At 40.6% G+C, this 21,699-nt stretch overlaps 1 long non-coding RNA gene across 4 annotated transcripts in view; it reads right to left on the reverse strand.

Moving 5' to 3' along the window:
- Window positions 1-15,806, reverse strand: part of LOC141567926 (uncharacterized) — a 316,152-nt gene extending 300,346 nt beyond the window's left edge. For all 4 annotated transcript variants that reach the window (XR_012490914.1, XR_012490915.1, XR_012490913.1 and 1 more), the window contains exons 1-2: window positions 15,731-15,806; window positions 15,369-15,549 (exon numbers count right to left, since the gene is read on the reverse strand). This is a non-coding gene — a long non-coding RNA (uncharacterized LOC141567926). The remainder of the gene's footprint in view (window positions 1-15,368; window positions 15,550-15,730) is intronic.
- Between the last annotated feature and the right edge of the window lie 5,893 nt (window positions 15,807-21,699).

Below are 21,699 nucleotides of genomic sequence, written 5' to 3' on the forward strand. Positions count from 1 at the left end.
TTACAGGAAAGAGTAATGGAATGAAGGTAAAATAAATGAAAGAGAAATTCTTGATCTTTGAGCCTACTATTTAGTTGGGCAAAAACTATATATCCATATATAGTCCTATACAATAGCGCTAGTAGGTTTCTTCCCATAAACGAGTGTGTTCATTGGCTCCAGTTTATGTCGGGTGTGTGTGTGTGTGTGTGTGTGTGTGTGTGTGTGTGTACCAAGGGTGCCAAACAAATGTAAACACATTTTAAGAGATGTTATCTATACTCCAGCTGTAGTTCGCCGTAATTAGAAATGTCTGAACACTGATGGTAACCACCTTGAGCACCTCTTGTAATTGCAGAAGTCAAACGTGACTTGTATTCATCTTTTGTTATCGATATATATTGAGTATTACAATTAATAGTTTTTTCCTTTCTTAAAATATGTATGCATTTCTTGGCATCAAGACCACAAGCTATTCCTTTTTAACTCTCATAAAACAATGAGTTGTCCCCAAAACCGAGCTAATGACATGGAAAGCTTTAAAAAACATATAGATTTCTTTTAGAAGTCAAGATAGAGGGTACCTTTTTTGCTGATAACTTTCTATTTCTTGAGCTGGGTGCTGGATGTAAAGAAATATTCATGGTGAAACTATTCAAGTTGTCATTGATTTGTACATATTTCTATATGTATATTATGTTTCAATAAAATGGTTTTTTAAATGTGGCTTTCTTAGACCCACCAATAGAAGGGAGTTGGGAATCTGTATGCCATAATAGAATCACGCAGGTGATTCTAATAATCAGACATTCTTGGGTCACCTTCTGCCCCCAAGGGCCTAGTGAAATGATGCATGGACAACACCTTCTTTTGAGTGAATAAGGGATGGAGTTCTTTAGCAAAGGTGGAGGAGGGAGTGACATGATAAGAGCAATGTCTTGAAATCTTATTCTATCAGTCAAAGACGTGAGTTGGAATGAGGGAAGATGGGAGCCAGAGAGACAAGGGACTGAGCTGTTTTTATAATACAGGTGTGAGATGACAAGGGCTGAAATTATGCTAGTGACTGTGGAAATAGGGAAGAATGGCTGGTTGGAGAGACATTGCGGGCACATAATAAATTCCAGAGGATATGTTGGCAGATGCCAAAAGACAAGGTTTCCCAGAATTAAATCCCAATGCTCATAAACTCTGGTATGTTCTCTTATCCCACAGAGAGAGTGTATGCATGTGTGTGTGTGTGTGTGTGTGTGTGTGTGTGTGTGTGTGTGTGTTTCTGTGTGCCTGGAGCTTAATCCCAAGGGATCAAAGCCTAATAACCATACAAATAAATATGCATCACATAAACACAAAACTGTCTCTTTTAACTGAGAAGTTTCTCTGTTACCTAAGTTTCACACTTCTTATGTAGCGTCCAAAACACAAACCATCTAATTCTGGAATCTTTATTCTAAGATGAAATAGGATGCCCTATTTCAATCAAGAGCCTATAAAAATCAAAAGGAATGGGCTTTCATATGCTCTTTTGAGAAACTGATGTAGACATCATGAAAGCTTCCTCACACCCCTTATTTCTAACGTACAGAATATATTTCCTACAATTCTGGGGGCCTCTCGCAAGAAGCTGGGACACTGTGCCAAGACCTGCAGTGGTTTTAGTGAAGTGAACAGATGTCTGAGAAGAGGATGAGACCACTAGACATATTTCCACTCGTAAGCCGAGCCAAGCTTTCCAACGAGACCTCCAAAGGCAAGCAGCTGGCTGGGTATTCACCCACCATGCCACCTACAATAGCCCTAGTAGGTTTCTTCCCATAAATGAGTGTGTTCATTGGCTCCAGTTTATGTCGGTTGAAGGAAAATGATACTACTCAAGTAATGGAAATGATTCTTTGGTCAATTCAATGAACATGAAGATATAGTAGTAGATCAGAATCCAACTGAAGAAAAATTATTTTCAGAAAGCAAATGGAGTCCTGGAATTCTTGACAAACAATAAGTGGAGCTCAATTATACCATTTTCAGAAAGTTGACAAGAAATAACCTTTACCATTTCCATCATGAAATTAAAATGCAGAAATTGTTACTCTCTCTTGTCCTTTGACAAAACATATAAGCAATACTCATGGCCCATATCTGACAAACAAAACATATTTAATCCTTAAAGCTTAGAGGTATGAACACTTTATGACTTGTGCTTGTGAGTGTGTGTGTGTGTGTGTGTGTGTTATCATTTGTTCAGATACTATTTCTCTGCCATCTGACTTTGGGCTTGGCCATGTCACTTGCTTTGGCCATTGGAGTATAAGCAGATGTGATAGTAGATGCCTTAAATGTGCTTATAGGACCTGGTCTTTTGTGTTCCAGTGATGTTCCATGAGAATATGCTTTGAGTAACCACTGCACCTTTATCCAAGGCCAAGGACAAATGCACATGGAGAAGGCCTGAGCTCAGTCTGAAGCCTGGATTCAAGAAATATAGAAACGCAGGGAGCAGGGAAAAAAATCTCAAAAACTATTACTAGTATCACAGAGAGATAAGAAAATATATTGTGCTCATGAGGAAAAAAACAAGCTACTGCATAAACAGAAATATTCAAAGAACAAGAAAGCCCTTGATGGGGGCGGGAACAAAAGAACATGCCAAAGAAGAGTAGGACAAGAAAGTTAAGAAGTTCTTCCAGAATGAAAACAAAAAGACAGAGAGACAGAAGCCAGGCAACTAGAAAATTAATTCAGGAGGCTCAACGTCTAATTAATAGGAGTTCCAAAGAGACCAGAGAAAATATAATGGACTAAATTAGCAAAGAAATAATATGGTGGAAACATTCGAAGGCTGTAGTACTGACTATCCAGATTGAAATATCCATGAAAAGATCAATAAGTAAATGAAAAATGACTAAGACTATTATTGTGAAATTTTGGAATATCAGGCAAAAAGAGAAGATCCTAAAAGTTTCCAGAGAGTAGACAATAGTTCTTAGGAACAATTTTATTGAGAATTAGATTGCTATCTCACTTCTTAGTAGGAACCCTGAATACCAGAAGACAAGACAAAAAACAATGCCTTCAGAATTTGAGGGAATTTCAATCTACAATGCGATGTCCAGACAAATAATTTTTAAAATGCAGGGGTAAAATTAATGTTGTAAAAAACATACTTCATAGTCACCCTGCTGAAGAATGTTATCGAAAAAGAAAAAAGGGAGGACACTGGGAGGCAGATGTCATATACTATAAGAAGCAGAGTATCTGAGATAGGCAAGAAGTAAAAGTAATTATTGGGATGATGGTGAAAGAGTCCCATGATGTCAAAAGGCACAAAGGAAAGCCAATCTCCAGTGGAGTAGGAGAATGGGGGCTGTGGGAGGCTGGTCTGAAGGAAACACACACACACACACACACACACACACACACACACGAAAACTGATACATTCATTAATTAATATGAGTATTTGTAAAAAGTACTGATAGGAATTTAGGAATTCGACAAATATGTTGGAGCATTTAAGAAGGAAATTGTGATAGATGAAACAGATACATACGTAAATTTAAAAACAAGTAGTTTTTAGCTCCAAGTTGGTGGCTGGGAGTGAGAGATGATTTTAAAGAGAAAAAAGGAAAAATTAAACTACTTGACCCAGCAGAAAACAATATCACATAAACATGAGTATGTTAGCCAAAATTATGGTAACCAAACATTGGATGTAATTATGAGGAGGCTGGGGCAGAGTGGGTAATAATGCATGAGACTTAAACCTTCAACTACATTAACAGCAAGTACATAATTTATGTCTAAAATTGTGTCTGTTTGGCTTATTCACCAAGCCCGGAGAACACCAAAGCCAAATCCACACAGATATCCCAATAAGTAAGCCCTTTCCATCTCTTACTTGAAGTTCCCACCGTAGGAAGTCTGAAACCACAACAGGTAAGGGTAAGGGAAAGATGTACAAGATGGAGAAATCAAGAAAAATCCTACCACAATCCCTCGTTCATACTGCAGAATGACTAGAAAAAACCCTGGGATTTGGCAGGCGACACTATGGAGAGTACGGTTATTTCCGGTTTGCACCCTTTGGAGCTGTGCTCCATCAATCTGGCAGCAGTGAGAGTCCCTACACAGCCAAAGGAGAGAAAAGGAAGCACAGGAGTGTCATATTTTTCCAAGGCTCCTTCTCTCCACCCTCCCTCCATTCATGGCCATGGGACAGAACTAAGCCAATCAAGCCGTAGGGGATGGAGTCCAATGCCACCATGTCCTCAGGGTTGGGGCGATTTCTCATAATTGGTGGTGTGCATGGACAGACACGACCCTGCCCCAGTTGTCCTGAGGACAGGGAGTTACCCAACTTTTCTACTAGACTTCAGAGGAGGACACAGAAGGAGGGAGAAAGGACCAGAGGCTCAATCACTAGTACAGAGGAGACTGCAGATACGAAGTGAGGAAAGCCACTTCTCCACAAATGCCCCCCTACCTTCTCAAGAACAAAGATTGGGCAAGTGGTGCTTGCATTCTAAAACCTTGTGTGCAAAGGACTGTACCTTCACAAAGGGAAAACTTGCCTGGTGTGATGGTTCATTGCATTTATCAGCCTGGTTAGGCTGCAACGCCCAGTTGCTTGGCCAAACACCAGTCTGGATGTTGCTATGAAGGTGCTTCTTAGATGTGCTTGACATTTAAATCAGTAGACTTTGAGTAAAGCAGATTATTCACCATAATGTGGGCGAGCCTCACCCAACAATTGAAGGCATTATGAGAAAAAACTGAGGCCCCCAGAAAAGGAAGGGATTCTGCCTCCAGACTGCCTTCAGAGTCAAGACTACAACATCAACTCTTCTCTGGGTCGCCACCTGGCAGCTTGCTCTACAGATTTCAGACTTGTCAGCTCCAATCATCAGAGAAGCCAATTCTTTCAAGTAAATGTATATATTGATATATAAATGTATATAAAAATATATATTTATAAATGTCTAATTAATATTATTTATATGAATTTATATATAGATATCCCATAGGATATACATATATGTATGTACGTATGTGTATGTATATATGTATATGTATATCCTATTGTTTCGGTCTCTGGAGAATCCTGACTAATATACATGGCATTGTATTAACATCCACCTCTCAAAGAGACATCTGACCTCTTGCCATCGGTATAGTTCTATGGACCAAATCCTGGAAAGAAAATGTATTATACAGACTCCAAAGGCCTTGGCGTTTATCATCAAAACTCAAGAACACTGAATTTAGAAAGGGGAGAACCTAAGCATAATGGCTCTGATGATTCCTGAGATCGGCTCTGCTACCAGGGCAGGTCCAGTTTCACAGGGTTTCCCTCAGTACAACCAAGAATCGATTTCAAAAATCTGTCCTTCCAGGAAAGTGACTTTTTGTATGCTTTTTCACCCACAAGAATATGGGCTTGTGTATCCTCTAACCTCAAGATTCTCTTCTATTTCTCACCTTAAAAAAGAACATTTGTTTGGAGTACAACCATTTACAAAAAAAAAAAAAAAAAGCAGTGGGCTTCTGCTGATCATTTGGGATCAACACTTAGACGGCAATCCTGTGTTTTCCCGTCAATTTTCCTCTCCTCAAACCAACGATTCTTGTCTGCTCTCCCTTTAAGAACCTATTCCAGAACCATCGTGGGAGACTTCCCCAGTATTAGCAGCCCAGGGCATCCTACTCCTTCTTGAATCTATTTTTAAAAAGCCATTTTTGCCATAGATGGAGTACTGCTTATATGGCTACTTCTCTCTTTTTAAATTGGTTGATTATCACAGTTTTTTTTAAAAATGTTCCACTGGAAAATCCATAAAAACACAAAGAGGTAGTAAAAGTTATCCAGAACTATGCCACTTTTAAAAAGGATACCAAACACAAATTAAAAGTTGCCTACAGGAGACTTCTTTGTAAAATATATTTACAGTTTATGCTTCGTTTTCTTTTTTTTTTTTTAATTAAAGTTTATTGGGGTGACGATTGTTAGTAAAGTTACATAGATTTCAGGTGTACGATTAGATCATCTATAAATCCCATTGTGTGTTCACCACCCAGGGTCAGTTCTCCTTCCATCACCATATATTTGATCCCCTTTACCCTCATCTACAACCCTCCACCCCCCCTTACCCTCTGGTAACCACTGAACTATTGTCTGTGTCTATGAGTTTTTGTTTCTCATTTGTTTGTCTTGTTCTTTTGTTGTTTTTGGTTTATATACCACATATCAGTGAAATCATATGGTTCTCTGCTTTTTCTGTCTGACTTATTTCGCTTAGCATTATAATCTCAAGATCCATCCATGTTGTCACAAGTGTTCCTATGTCATCTTTTCTTACAGCCAAATAGTATTCCATTGTGTATATATACCACAACCTCTTTATCCATTCGTCTATCGAAGGACACCTTGGTTGTTTCCATGTCTTGGCCACCGTAAACAAAGCTGCAATGAACATTGGAGCACACGTGTCTTTATGGATAAATGTTTTCAGATTTTTTGGGTAGATACCCAGGAGAGGGATTGCTGAGTCATATGGCAATTCTATTCATAATTTTTTGAGGAACCTCCACACTGCCTTCCATAGCAGCTGCACCAGTCTTATGCTTCGTTTTCTATACATCTTATAATTTTATGTAAAAGCTTTATTACATATCTGGCCTCTCAACTAAACTGTACGGTTTTTGAGGGGGAAGACGATACCATATTCACCACCATGCCTGGCACCATTTTACAGTGACCTAATATATAGTAGTTATTCAAATAACAACAAAACAAAATACCTCATGTTTGAATGAAAGCAATCAGTGTCCTTAGTTTGCACACTTCTCTCTCATTTCAGGTCTAGTCTTTCAATATTTGGACTGAAGTTCACAGGTAGATAATTGCAGACAGGCAGGTTGTGTTGCTCATCAAACAATTCTTTCTCACACACAGCAGGCCCAACTATCAGCCATGTCTCCAGTTCAGGAGACTGTCCCTCCACAATGCATGGGACTCTCATGTAAAATACAGGAAAATATTTAGTAGCAAAATAATGTTCGCATTCTCTATCTTCTCCACATCTGAGCGGTCTCATCCTAGCCCTTTGCAACTGCTGGCTGTCTTTCCCCTAGATGGAGCAGCAGCAGCAGCAATCCCAGCCTCCCTAGGGAACTCCTCACCAGGCCCCGGATGTACAGGACAGCTCCAGGAGACACCATGAGAAGCTAGACAGCCCAGGACAGATGTCACGGCAAACATAATTTGAAAGATATTAACTGACACTGATAGAAAGCTTCCCAAGAACTTTAGCCTGACCAAATCATAAGACAACCACCAGATGGTTATAACTCTTATTCAGCCTTACTCTCCTCCTACCCACTTCGTGAAGGGAAGGGAAAGGGACAGTTACCCATCTGTAAGGTCGGCTATGAGCCTGCCTTATCTACTGCCTGGGGCCAAACATGACTAGTTAGTCCAAACATGGCCAAACGGTAGTAAGACCCCAAACATAATCTGTACCGCAGGATTTTCTTCCAGACTCAACTCAAGGAAACATAGGATAGCCACTTCCTGTATTGTGTGTTTTTGGGGAGGACTAAGCTAGAACTTGCTTCCAAATATCTCCTTCAGCCCCCTGTCACAGTTCCAGACATCCTCCTATTGGAAAATAATTCCCTGCATTCCTGAGGTTTTGGGGTCCTAATAATCCCCTTGCTGTAACGTTCCCATCACACCATGTACCACTCGTCCATGCAGTCCTCACAGTATGAGAACAGACATCTGCAGCCTGCAAACAGAAAATAGCAAACTGTGAAGAGACGGTGAGGGAGGAGAGAGATATGGCTAAGGAGGGTGGATAGAAGGGGTGCTACAGAGCGAGAGGAAGGGCCGGCTGCAGGGAGAAATCAAAGACACCCTTACATTGTAGCTAAGAACCGACTCAGAAAGTAGGCTTTCCTGGGCTATTCCTTAATTCTCAAGGTATTATTTGAGGAATTACAACAAAATCCTGCTAGATTGCAATTACTCGAGGCCAGGAACTGTGTCATATTTTTTACTCATATTTCTCTCCAATCAATGTAGTGTAGATGAAAGAGTACTTGTCCATTGCAATGTGCTTTCAAATGCTACAGAAATAGTATTTGAATATCAAAATTCAGTCCTTGAGTTGTCATCCCAAATCTAGCCTTGCTCAATGACTGACTTTGAGAAATCCCAGCAAGAACTATTCTCTCCTTCGCCCAGCAACTCCTGTGTTGCACTATCTGGGAAGCCTGTCTCTGAGTTCTGTCTCTCTCTGTCCCCCCAGATGTGGGTCCTTTGAAGGTAAGGCTGCCTCAGACTTGCTTCTTAGATGCTCGGTGCCCAATGCAGAGTTGACTTTCGATACCAGTTTGTAGAATGAAAGTGGCCTGAGACCAACTTCCCAGAGCTCTTGAGTCTGCGCCAACAACTCCACTACTGACCCCATGGTGGTGAGAGTCACCACACCCTTCCGGAAGCCCCTGTTTGTACAAACAGTTCTGTGGTGAGCTCAGGGTTGACATAGGGCCCTCATGCTATGAAAGGCTTCTGTCCTTTGGGATCCCATAAACTCTGAAGGCCTAGCGGCTTCCCAGAGGCTTCAGCTATGGAATAAAGAGCTAGAGAATCCAGGAACCACTTCTGTGCAGGTCTTTGGCTTCCATACATCTTGTACCTCCTTGGTTTCCCACCAGCACAGCCTCCCCAGCTCCTTCAGGAAAGTTCTGTGGCTTCCTTATTCCTATACAGTTAAAGGGTGAGGAGATGTGAAGAAATCTTGAACCCACAATATGAGATCTTGGATTCCTGTCCAAAATAGTCTGTCCAGTTGTCCAAACATATCACAAGTATCAGGTTTCAAATAATGATTTTCGGTTTCAGATGTGGTCATGGGTTTATGTGCGTCCAGATACTCAGTCAGTCAGTACTTTGGACTATTTTGCCAAATTTATATTCTCTCTAGAAACAAAAAGTAATATGACATAATGAAAAGAGCACAGGCTCTGTAGCCAAATGAATGTCATTTTATTTCTAGTTCGTCTATGTACTAGTTGTGTGGCCTTGAGGAAGTTTGATCATTTCTCAATCTCAGTTTCCTCATCTGTAACATAGCAGTAATAATGTTATCTACTTAATCTTGCTAGGCTAGAGATTACATATGAAAAGCACCTCACACTTAGTAGGCATTTATTAAACAGTACTCACTCAATGTCATTTAATCTAACACACTGCCCATCATAAGATGCACCTTTATTTTTTTGTACCCAAAAGAAAGAACACAATGCTGCCAGTTACACTATGTCACATTGTTTGCTATCACTTATAATTCCTACTTCATACTCCTTTAAAGTGCTTTTTTAGACTTATTTGACATAGATTTTTAAATCATATCAACTAGTGTGCTCCCATGAAAAGAAAACTATATGCAAAATAAAATGTTAAAGTAGTCTTAAAACTTATTCACATGGGGTCTTAAATAAACCCCAGGTTTTGGAGATTTTAAAATATGAAAAGAACGTTTTTAGCACGGATGCCATCGAGAACTGTTTGTGGGTACACAACAGGGCATAGTGATTGCTTTGTAATCCCCAGCTCCACAACCAACCATGCACCTTTGGCAAAGTACTGACCCTCCCTGGGCCCAGGGTTGTTGCAAGATTGCTGGTATTTATGCCAAACTTAACACAGGGTCTGCACAGAGTGGAATTTAATCAATATTCCTTCTCCGCCAAGAGCCAACACTGTAGTCAGAAACAGCAGCAACAAAAAGCATAATAATTGCTATCTGTATAAGCAACTTCACCGACATGCTCTCATTTAATATTTCCAACAGCCCTGCAAGACGGGCAAAGAAAATGTCACTCCCCCTGGTCCAAGGTCACATAGTTAATTGGTAACTGAGCCCAGACTCAAATCCTTGTCCACTTACGGCTTATTTCAGGCTATTCCCAGCATACTGAGCAGCTTTTCCATGTGCATAAAATGTTTTCACATGCTTAAGAACAAGGAGAGCATCTGACTTGTGAACCCTTGCAGTATCTGTAGCATAAAGAATCTGGCCGTTCTTAATAAGTAAATAAGAACGGTATTTACTAACGGTATTTAAATGGTAAAATAAGTCAAATCCTTATTTTACCCCCCATTTCACAGATGAGAGAAATGAGGCTCAAAGGGGTTAAGTAACTTGCCGAAGGTCACAAGGCCAAAAAATATGAATCCAGATTGTGGAGTGCCCAAGTTTGTGCTCTTAACTACTCTTCCATATAAGAGACAAATGATACCTACTTTTCAGAGTGGTGAGAACCTAAAGGAATTTAGGTAAAGCCCCAGCCCTATGGCCAGTGTATAAGTGCTCAGTAAATAGCACCTATAATCACTGTAGTTAATAATAATAATAATAATATTTTAGCAGCCCTGCTGCTCCATTTCATGGGCTGCAGATACCCACACAGTCCTTTCCCAGGCCAGACCTGCAGGGGGACGGAAGGACCAAACAATCTTCATTTAGAGAACTTACACCTTTCCGGGTGAAGTTGCCTCATCTCCTTTCTGACTATAGAAATAGACTCAAAGTTACATTTAAAGGAAAAATAGCCAAAATATGTCTTTAGCACTCAGGGATTAATGAATTAATTTGGTTTCTGTCCACTGAGAATTAATGTTTATCTTCAGCAAAAGTCTTCTGCTGAGAGCAGAGTTACAGCCTTAGAGTGAGTGCACTGGCAAATTCAGCTTTCCTACAGGAAATGCAAGACTTGTGACAAAATTCTTGTGAAATCCAAACAAGGTTTCTCGCTCATGACTGCTGTTGGCTCGTAACCAAGGGAAGACCCATCAGCTCGAGAACTTCAGAACTCACATGTAAACAGAGGACAATATACAAATGTGCTAATGGTTCCTCTTTACCATGGCCTAAACCTAGATTCTAAGAAAACAAAAACAAAATCCTCAGTGCTTGAGGTCTCAAAGTTGCAAATGTATAATTGCTCCATTAGCTTACATACTATTAGGCTGGTGCAAAAGTAATTGTGGTTTTTGCAATTATTAACCTTTTAAACCACAATTACTTTTGCACCAACCTAATAAAATAAATTCTTACTGGGAGCCTCAAAATGTCCCATGAGCTGGTACTAGTTACGATCAGTTGTGATATTTTAGAACAGGTCCTATTTACCCTGTAGGAGCTACAGATTCATTCCGAGAGTCTGAAATTTTATCCAAAATTCTCTGGGTGCCTGTACAAGTAGTTTTGCTGAAAGAAAGTTCAAAACCTTCATTACTTTCTTTAATGAGACCTACAACCCAAACACCACTGAGAATTACTGATAGACAAGTAAACTTCACACTGAAAAAATGTTCACAATCCATTGCTAAATAATAACAAAAAAATAAGTTACAGAACATTTTTGGGTGGCATGCTACTTTTGTTCAAACAATACATATGTTTATACAAAAATATTAAAAATATGCACCAAAAATATCAACAGTGGTTATATTTGGTGTTATGAATGATTTTTTAAAATTTTGTCCTTTGTGTTTTATATGTTTGCATTTTGTTTTCCTACAATGAACAGGTGTTAGTTTCAGAATCTGGAAAAGCCTGATAAATGCTATTTTCAAACTAATCTCAAAAAGCCTTTATCCTCTTCTGTACCACAATTTCCCACCACTTGTGAACCTCTCTGAGTCTATATTGCATGACCTGGGTAATAAGAATCTACACTCATAACCCAGCAAGCCTTCTCCTGGGTACATACCCAGAAAAATCTGAAAACATTAATCCGTAAAGATATATGTGTCCAGATGTTCATTGCAGCTTTATTTACAGTGGCCAAGACATGGAAACAACCAAAGTGTCCTTCAGTAGATGATTGAATAAAGAAGATGTGGTATATAGACACAATGAAATACTACTCTGCCATAAGAAAAGATGAAATAGTGCCATTTGCAACAACATGGATGGATCTTGAGATTATTATGCTAAGCGAAATAAATCAGACAGAAGAAGTCGAAAAGTATATGACTTCACTGATATGTGGGATGTAAAACTGAAAGCAACAAAGGAACAAGACAAACAAAGAAACAAAAACTCATAGATACAGATAATAGTTTAGTGGTTACCAGAGGGTAAGGGGGGTGGGGGTGATAGATGAGGGTAAATGGGGTCAAATATATGGTGATGGAAAGAGAACTGACTCTGGGTGGTAAACACACAATGTGATACATAGATGATGTAATACAGAATTGTACACTTAAAACCTATGTAATTTTACTAACCATTGTCACCCCAATAAATTTTAATTTAAAAAAAGAAAGAATCTGTGTTCCAGTTCAGGAATGCCTTCTATGGACTGGTCAGATGGTCATTTCTAACTTGCAAAATATGGATGCACAAACGTTCGACTGAGTTCAGGTTCAAACAGAGAAGGCCATTACTTTTGTAAGAAAAAAGGACTAGCAGCTTTGATAAGAAGAGGAAGGAAATAGAAGAAAAACTGTGTCACCCAGAGAGTATCCAAGCTGCTGGTGAAGTCTGGGAGCGAGCACTGCACCTCAGAAAGGGGGTCACCACTTGTCGGATGTTCCCAATTCTTCAGCCCCACGCCCAAAGCACTTAGATAACAAGGTTCATATCAAATGCCCTATTTGTGTTTTATTTTGGTGGCAGGACTAAAGAACACATCCAAATGCTAGAAGGCAAATACATTCTTCAAGGAGAATCCAATCAACTGTCCAGAGCTTGGCTTACTGTTGGGGGTCCTGTCAATCTGTGGCATTTGGAAAGTGGGGGCCTTCAGGAACTTGGGATGCAGGAAGCACCCACACACGTAAGTCACCAGATTTAGCAAATAAGGTAGAGAAGGCCTAGTTACATTTAAATTTCAGCTATGCGATAAATCTTTTTCTTCGTATGTCCCAAGCAAAATTTGGGATATACTAACAATTACTTTGTTGTTTAGATGAAATGCAAATTTAACAGGGTGTCCTGTATTTTATCTAGCAACCCTAATCCACATAGAATAAGGGAGAGCCAAACTAGGGGCCTGCTTTCTCAGACAATATAATTATGGGGTGTGGGGGGGGGGAGAGGTCCAGGAAGTCTGGGGCTGAGGACAGATTCTTTAGAAAGCCAGAGATGGCTCCTCAAAATCATGTGAAACAATGGGCTGTATAAAGCCTCTTCTGCTCCTATGTAAGAAAATTGGATCTTTCTAATGTCTAATGCTGTTCTTCTGGTGGTTAAACCAATATTACCCCAAAAGCAGAAGGTAGAGAAACCCAGGAAAGTCCCGGGGTACGTAGTGTGCAAGCAGACTGCAAAAGGAACGTGCTAAATGGCAAAGGGTAAACCTCTGAAGTGTTACACTTGGGGTTCAAGTGAGTGTTGCCTGGTTACGCTTAGCTTTTCCTACAGCCAAGATTTCAGCACTTCATCTGAATAGCTTGCACCTTGCAAAATTGTTTTCCAGAAAAAGCGCACTGAAAACTAGAATAACACTTTTAAAAAACGTAAGGGAAAAGAGACGCATTGTTGATGCCTGGATCTCTATGACACCAAAGAAATGAAAAGTGGGAAAATACCACGCTCCAGATGTTTCATCAAGGTAGTAAAAGAGAACACATTTGTTTTCCACAAGGATGCCTGCCGTGGAAAAGCAGCCTAGGACTAGGACATTGAGGAGCATCGAGTGGGAAATCAGGACAAAGGATGAAAATGAATTGACAAATCATTTTATGTTGGCCACAAAGGGCCACTGAAATATTTTGTGCATCAGTTTATTTTTGGCCTATCTTAAAACCATAGTTAGCCACAACTCACTAGCGCTGCAACGTGTTCAGAAACAAAAACACTGACATGACTTCTTAATTTTCTGTGTTGCCTTGAGCCCACAGCCCCCGCCCCCACCTCGGTTCTCTGAGCATCTGACGGAGGAAGTCCTTAGTTTCTCGGAGCCAGAGGGGTCAAATCCCACCAAAGCCGCCTTGTCGCCTCACCCTCCTGCTCTCCTAGCGAGTGCAGCGTGTGAGAAAGTTGGAGCCTGATAAAGGTAACAGCTAAAGTTTGATGGGGGAAGCAGAACGACCACATGTGATGTGAAATGAAAGGTTTGTTATATGGATTAGACCAGACATCGTTGTGGGAGCTGGTGGAGGAGTCTGTGGGAGTCTGTTGTCTCTGCCTCTGGCAGTGGCCCTACACTTGCTATAGGTGAGCAGAGCCAGTGATGGAGAAGAGAACCTGGATGTGAAGCGGGGAGACAAACACCACCCAGAGCCTGTGTCTGGTCCCCAGGGCTCCCACCTTGACAGTACAGCTAGCCTGCAGAAGAAGCGGACACCCTTTGCCACAAAACAGCTTAAGGGTCCTGGCCCAGGCCTCAGAGCACCTACTTGGAACTGGAGAAGCTGTGGGTCCAGCTGTTGGCCCCAACCACCAGGTGAGCTCGCAGATCAGTGATAACGGGTGTGAGCTACCAGGGTGCCCTCAAGCCCACCCTCTGAGCAGAGTGGCTGCTGCTTCAGTCCCACCGGCCAAATCTCATGCGAATTTCTCTTGTGCCCAACCCCAACCCGGGGCCCCACAGGAACAGGAATTCTGGGGCACACAGTTCCCCGCACAGCATAAAACCTCCACAGAGGACCAGGCATGAGTCCTTGTTCTGCCATTATCTAGCTGGGTGAACTCTCGGAGTGTTGAATCTCACTAAACCTCTCTTTCTTCATCTGTAAGGATAACACTTATTAAATCATTCAAAAAGCAAACACACCAAGTGCACAGCATGTACGAGTGAACCTAAGTCCCTGCCCTCATTCTTCTTGCATTCTTGTGGATAACAGCGCCATCCCTGAAATGTGGACATTTGGATTGAATAAGATGGTAACAAAGAATGGTGCAAGTAGAAAGAGCTCAATCTATGCCACTCACCCTACGACAAGTTCATTTTTAGAGTCAATTCATCTTCCATGAATCTGATGGGCTGGCTCCCGTTTGGAGTCCCCTGCACATGAACTTGGAGAACTACCATCAGGGACAACCAACTCATGAACAGATTCCTAACGCCACTTGCAGGCACTCCCAGCATTACAAAGGAGCGCCCTGCTCTGCTTCCTTACTACAAGCAACCTAGAAAGCCTTGGCCTCCTCTCTTCACAGTCACACTCAGAGAAGAATCTGCTTAAGGAAAAGAGGGTGGACTCTGCCAGGCAGACAGGTTTAGGTGGGGAAGGAAGATGCTCACTTTCCAGAAGGCAGCTTGTCATTGTCACATTGGATAGTTAGCACAGTAAGAAGAAGTGTCCAGTCAGGTCTGGGAGGGCTCAGAACAGAACTTCAGGGAGAGCACAGCACCCCACACCCCTACCACTTACCTCACTCGGAGTCCTGTTGGTACCATAATTTCCAACCGGGCAGCAACCACATCTGCCTCCTTTGCTCTTTCTCTCCTATTCTTAGTGGCAAGCTGGTGGTTGGATGTTGTAAGTGGCTTCTATGCAGTGGTTCTCAACATTTTGTAGCCCAAAGCTGAGCTCTCCCCTCTCCATGGAACAGCTGTGATTAATAATTTGTAGTCAGAGCTGGGAGTATTGGAAACATGGAGCGTCTCTCTGAATAACAAGTCTGGTTTTATCTTGTTGCATGGATGTGCTCCAACAAGAACATCCATATAAAATTCTGGACCACAGGGGTTATTAAGAAACACCATGTTTAAAAATATCTCTCCGTCACTTACCTACTGGCACAATACCCCTCTAGTGTCAGTTGACTGGTCACAAAAAGAGAGGTCTTGTCTTACTCTTAACAGTCTCAGGTCTTATCATTTGAATAGTCAAACTATGCAGATATTCTCTCTCTCTCTCTTTCTCTCTCTCCCCTTCCCTCCATCTCTCCCTCTTTATATGTTGTCATATGGAACTGCCATACAGGAGTATTAGTTTTGCTCCATGGTCATATTTGCAAACTCATATCATTATGGGAGATCATTATATTCTGGAAATGATACAATATTTGGATGACAAAAAGAAGTCATCATTCTTCGAAATAGATGGCTACCAGCTTTCTCAAGAACTCATTTTACGAACTAAAGTTAAAACATGTTCCTCTTTTTGCTTCCTCTTTTAAGCCATTTTATGATTGAAAAAAGACACTTTACCACAATGGAAAATACCTCATTTTTCCATTAAAACGTACACTTTTTTTTTTAACAACTATTAATCCACTTCCTTGTCCATTGGGTTACAAGGAGCTATTTCTAGGAGACCAAGGCAAGGTTCCATCAAGGAGGTGGAAAGGGAGGTGCTTGGTAAGTAAGGCTGCTGAGCACCCAACACTAAGATGACCATGGCAGTGCTAGCGACAGCACCAAAGCAGCCAGCTGGAGGGTGAGAACAACACATGCTATTGACTGACAGTTGGGTCTCCTCTGTACTGAATGAAAGTCCAGGCTGATTTCCTCCACAGTTGGATGCACTGGCTCAGTCAGCCCTTTGTACAGCTAGTGGGCCCAGACTGAGAATGCTCTTGGTGTTTATACCACTGTGTGTCATCCAAAGGAGAGAGTCCATATGGCCCAACACCCAGTTGAAACTTAGTCAAAAAGATGACACCAGGATTACTGGTGAGGTGACACAAAGTACAATTGGCTGAATTTTAAACTTTTTGTATAAGCCCAACAGCTTCAGTCTCTTCTAGTTAAATACAGACTTCTCTCCAGGTGTTGCAAGACAAATAAATAATTCAATAAAACATACTGATGTTTTTCACATAATGTAGACAAATAGTTGGAAGGATTGATCAAATACTTTGCTCTTCAACTTGATTTTTTTTTTTCTTTGTAGTTAGGAAGTCGCAATGTCATCAAACATAAAATGAGGAAGCTCTGGATAGTTCAGGATTTGGTGCCCTACTCTAATTTCACTTTTCCAAGTTAAGATTTCCTTTTTTGACAGTAGAATTCTTCCCCTTTTATTCATCTTTCCAGAAGGTTCATGTCTTCCCAAAGACTGAGATATCTCTGTAGACAAATTCACCTCTACAAGGTTTTTCTCAAGGTTTGCACATATTCTCCACATACAGCGTGTTATTCAAAGCATACCAATGGATTGATTCTTCCTGTCCTTTATAGTTGATCTTTGAGAAGTAAATGATGGATAAAATACAGCAATCTCTTAATGATGCATGTTAAATGGAAAAAAGGAGAGGTGCTCATGAAGTCTGGATAATTTAAATTTATAGGTATCAACGAACATTACCAATACCACCCAATTCTTTCTTTCTCTCGCACACACACGCACACACATACAATAAAAGCATCTAGACAGTGTTTCCCACAAGAAGTTGATTAATTAGATTCCTTTGACTCCTCTTGGGGAATGTGCTACTAACGAGTAATGTCTACCTGAGATGACAAACACTAAAGATGCAGAAGAGAAACAACGAGTTGGGACACTCACGCTGGATTACAAGCCAAACCCAAAGGAACCTGGATTTGGCTGAGATTCTTTCTCTTTTTTATGGGTTTTTTTCAAATAAACTTCAGCGCACAAGATTGCGGTGCTAAAATAGAAATACAGTAGAATCTTGTTATTGCAAAAATTTGGCAAAGCTACCAGTGAAATCATGTCCCTTGAAACATAACAACTACACACAGTAAAAGCACAATTCCTCTCAATGCGCCCATAAAGAGGGTGTGAGCCCTGGTCCTCAGAGTCGACACCATAAAAGGGTTCCAGTGTATTTCATGAACCCACATTCAACTCGGTCATTCTTATCTTGCCGTCAGTGTAGTGTATTAAAATCCGTGTCCCAGTAAATTACTGTGTGGTATACGAAAGATATTAAAAGTGCATGAGGTAAAGTTATTTTTATTACATTTCACTTCCATGTCTGATCATTAGAGTATCATTTTTCCCATCCCCATTATTGTGATTATTTCTTTCTTCCAGGGTGTTTGCCCTTGACTGTGAAAGGAGTGGAGGTGGGCAAAGGGATGCCGGACTTTTTTCTGAGATCTTATATCAAAGGAGTGATAAAAAAACAGAGTTGAGGTTTCTGAAGCCCCCACACAGTGAACCTACTGGGGCCAAGCCTTGTCAGTGCCACCTGGTTGCTGGCATTGCACCTCATCTATAGCTCACCATCTAATTATAAGGCACCCACCATGAATGTATTAACGTCCCACGTGGAACATTAGCTTAACCGGTGATGCTGCTGAGCCAGCCGTCACGGAGGCTCAGCGTGGTTGGAGGTTCCAAGCTGAGAGGGCGTTCACTGCTTACTTCCACTTACATGGTTCCATAGCCCCAAACCGTCTGCTGGCACGGCCTGGATTCTTCCATGGAGCACCATATCATTTCACCTCAGTCAGGCACGAAGGAATATATCTGAGAATGTGTGAGGAGCCTGCAGATTTTCCAAGCTAGTGTTTCAGCATTTGAGAAGGTAAAAAGAGCTGAGATGGCTTACATTTCTCCTTCCAATGATGTGCGCTGTCTAGGGTGACGATGAGGCCGCTGTACCAGGCAGAGAGTTGTGGGGTTCAGGCACCCATCACTCCGTGCTCCGATATCTGCCCATCCCTAGACTTCTGAAATGGCAACATGTCCCACTCTTTGGTGTGAGGTCTCCCGAGGAGCCGACTTCGAAGAATGGTTACAATTAGAAATGGAAGGCCCACTCAGTTTAGGATAAGCAAAGGAGAGAGGAGAAAAGAAGTCATTTCCATTTAATGTAACTGTGGTTTAAAGAAAATTCAAGCCTGGTGCTTCTAAGACTGTACATCATATAGAAACTTGGCTTTCTTGGAGGGTGATTGAACCCCAAAGGAAAAGTTTCTTTGGGGGAAACTCTGTGTCTTTCAGAGGCCCTATATGAGACCAGGAGAGTTAAGCAATTCTGAGGGAAAGTGAAACTGATTTACTGGAGTCAGTGAGCTGAAGAGACAAATAAAATGTCTGGATATTTGAATAGCGTAGGGTGATGCCATTGGGCAATCTGGCATTTGGAACATCTTGAGAAAAGAGGAGGCTGCCAGAAGGGAAGCTGAGTGTGTCGAGTCCAGAGACCATAAGACCTGGAGGACACTTTGGGGCAACAATAGATAAAACCCAGAGGGCACATGCTGATGCCTTTCCTAGGATTCAACTAGAAAGCCTCATTTCCCTTCTTGAAAACAGCCTTTTCAAGTTTTATTTCTCCAAAATGAAATCTTACTTCCTTCCAAATCTGCTTCTCTCCTCAGATCAGCAAAACTTGTCCTAGCATTGAAGAACCCAAAACAATTTCTCCAGGAGAAATGGATTTGTATAAAAGATAGTTCTTTCAAACAGAACATGCATAATCCCACATCATTCATTCATTCATTCATTCATTCAGCAATTAATCACTATGTGCCAAGCGACCTGCCTGCCTGAGGTACCATCGATGCCCTCCTCTTCCAGTATTTGGGAGCTTTGTACTAAATCAGGTCTGTGTGCTTGCTCTGAATACTCTGCTTTTCAAACTCTTTATTATTTTTTTATTACAAAAAGAATATATATTCTGTGTAAGTCAAAAACTATAGAGATATGTAAAGAAAAAGCCAATCCTACACCTCCTTAAAGTAAGTGGTGTTAATAATTTGATGTACAGTAAATTGGTGCATATCCTTCTATTGTTTTCTCTAAGCTAATACAAGCATATGTTCATACAGAGAGAAATTGCCTATATTTATGGCAGTGAGCTCATTCCATAAACATTACTCTGTAACTTGCTCTTCTTTGCTTTTTCTCAGTAAGAGAATATCATGAACCCATTGAAAATACTGGCTTCCCAAATCTGGTAAAAACCAACTGAATTCCAGACAGCTTTCAATTGTTCACACTTGTTGTGGATAGGCAGAAATCTACTGCAATAAGGTACAGAGGCACCATTTGTCGTCTTTCTTCAAAACATGTCTCCTGGCTCCTGGAGATCTTTATAAAGTGTCCACATTTCATAAGGTTGTGGGGGAAATACTGCGAATGGCCCCTGGGAAATGGGATCACAGTGAGTCAGCATCATCATCCATGAGTATCAGGCTAGAAGGACTCACTGCCAGTCCCTAGAAAGCCCTGAAGGCACATGGGGAAGATGCACGAGTATGATGGTGAATGACATTGGCCAGTGGTGATGGAAGACAATGTGGGTGGCAGTCTGAGAAGAAATGGGTTATCTAGAAGAAATAGGTAAAGAAAGAAGGGTGTGAAAAGTTCTAGAAGACCTCCCTTGCTATTACCCTATTCCAATAAAAAGGGGGGGGGGCAAGGGGCATTATTTTATTTTATGAAAGAAAATAACCTTGAATCTGGACTATATTTTAGATATCAGCATTGCATCAATGGTAATTTTCCTAAATCTGGTCATTATTTTATGGTTATTTAGAATAGCCTGGTTCTTAGGAGATATATACTGAAGTATTTAGGGAGATGGGTAACGTAATTGCAACTTCTGAAAGTGAAAGAAGGGAGGGAGGAGGAGAGGAGGGGAGGGGAAAGGAGGAAAGGTAAATAAAGGAGTGGCCCTATAATGTTGACTAATTTTTTATTTGCTTCAATGCTTGACTTAATTAAGTTCCTTCATTATTACCATCAAAGAGAAAAGAGGAAGAGCAGCCAGCACAGAAAGTACAATAAAACATCTTTCCTTAAAATGAAGGATTTCATAAAATTTAAAATTCTTTCATGAAATAAAGCTATCTCATTTGGCAAACATGTTATTTTATTAATAATTAGTATTTTTAAAGGATGTAGGATTTTGGGAATTAGTTTTCAACAAGTAGTACTGGCCTCTGCCAGAAATTTGGCTAACAGAATTCAAGAATTCCATGAGCTCAATTCAATAGAACTTTGATACAATCTAATCCAATCCCTGTATCATACAAAATGCTAATAATGAGAAAGCAAAAGAAGATATTTCTAACAAAATTTCAAAACTGGCCATTTCTATTTAGGATGAATTCCCTTCAAATAGTGATTCCGAGGACCAAATTCTCATTCTGAGTAACGCATTAAGCACACTTTGTATTAACTGTGCATTTTTAATGAGAAAAAAAAAAGCTCTTCACAATTGTCTGTAAATGACAATTTCTTCAAAACATCGTTTGTGTTATGTGTTTTTGGTTTGTTCCTTTCAGGTCTTTTTTTTTTTTAATTACATATAAGAGGAGAAGGAATGTCAAGGATGTCAATTGTATTTACCCATATTTTTTCTGTGTTCTTTTTTCTTGCTGATATTCCAAGGATCAGTCTATCATTTCTTTTACATTCTAAGAGATTTCTTTGGTCATTATTTTAAAACAGGTCTGCTGATGACAAATTCTTAGTTTTTCTTCATCTGTGAATGCCTTGATTTCTCCTTGATTCCTGAAGCATACTTTCACTGGATATCAGATTCTGAGTTGAGAGTTCTTGCTCTTTTCTTTCAGCGTTTGAAAAAGGCCCCCTTCCTTCTGACCTCTACATTTCTGGTAAGAAGTTTGTTGTCATTCTACTGTTTTCCCTCTGTAAGTAAAGTGCTCATCGCTCACTGCTTTCAAGAATTTTGTTTTGTCTTTAGTTTTCAAGTTTGACTACAATGTGTCTTGAAATGAGCATCTTGGGGGTTTATCCGCTTTGGGATTCACTCAGCTTCTTGAATTTATAGGTTTATGTCTTTTGACAAATTGGGGAAATTTTTAGCCATTAT

The sequence above is a fragment of the Rhinolophus sinicus genome, linkage group LG12 (genome assembly GCF_036562045.2).
Source record: "Rhinolophus sinicus isolate RSC01 linkage group LG12, ASM3656204v1, whole genome shotgun sequence".
Taxonomy (NCBI): Eukaryota; Metazoa; Chordata; class Mammalia; order Chiroptera; family Rhinolophidae; genus Rhinolophus; species Rhinolophus sinicus.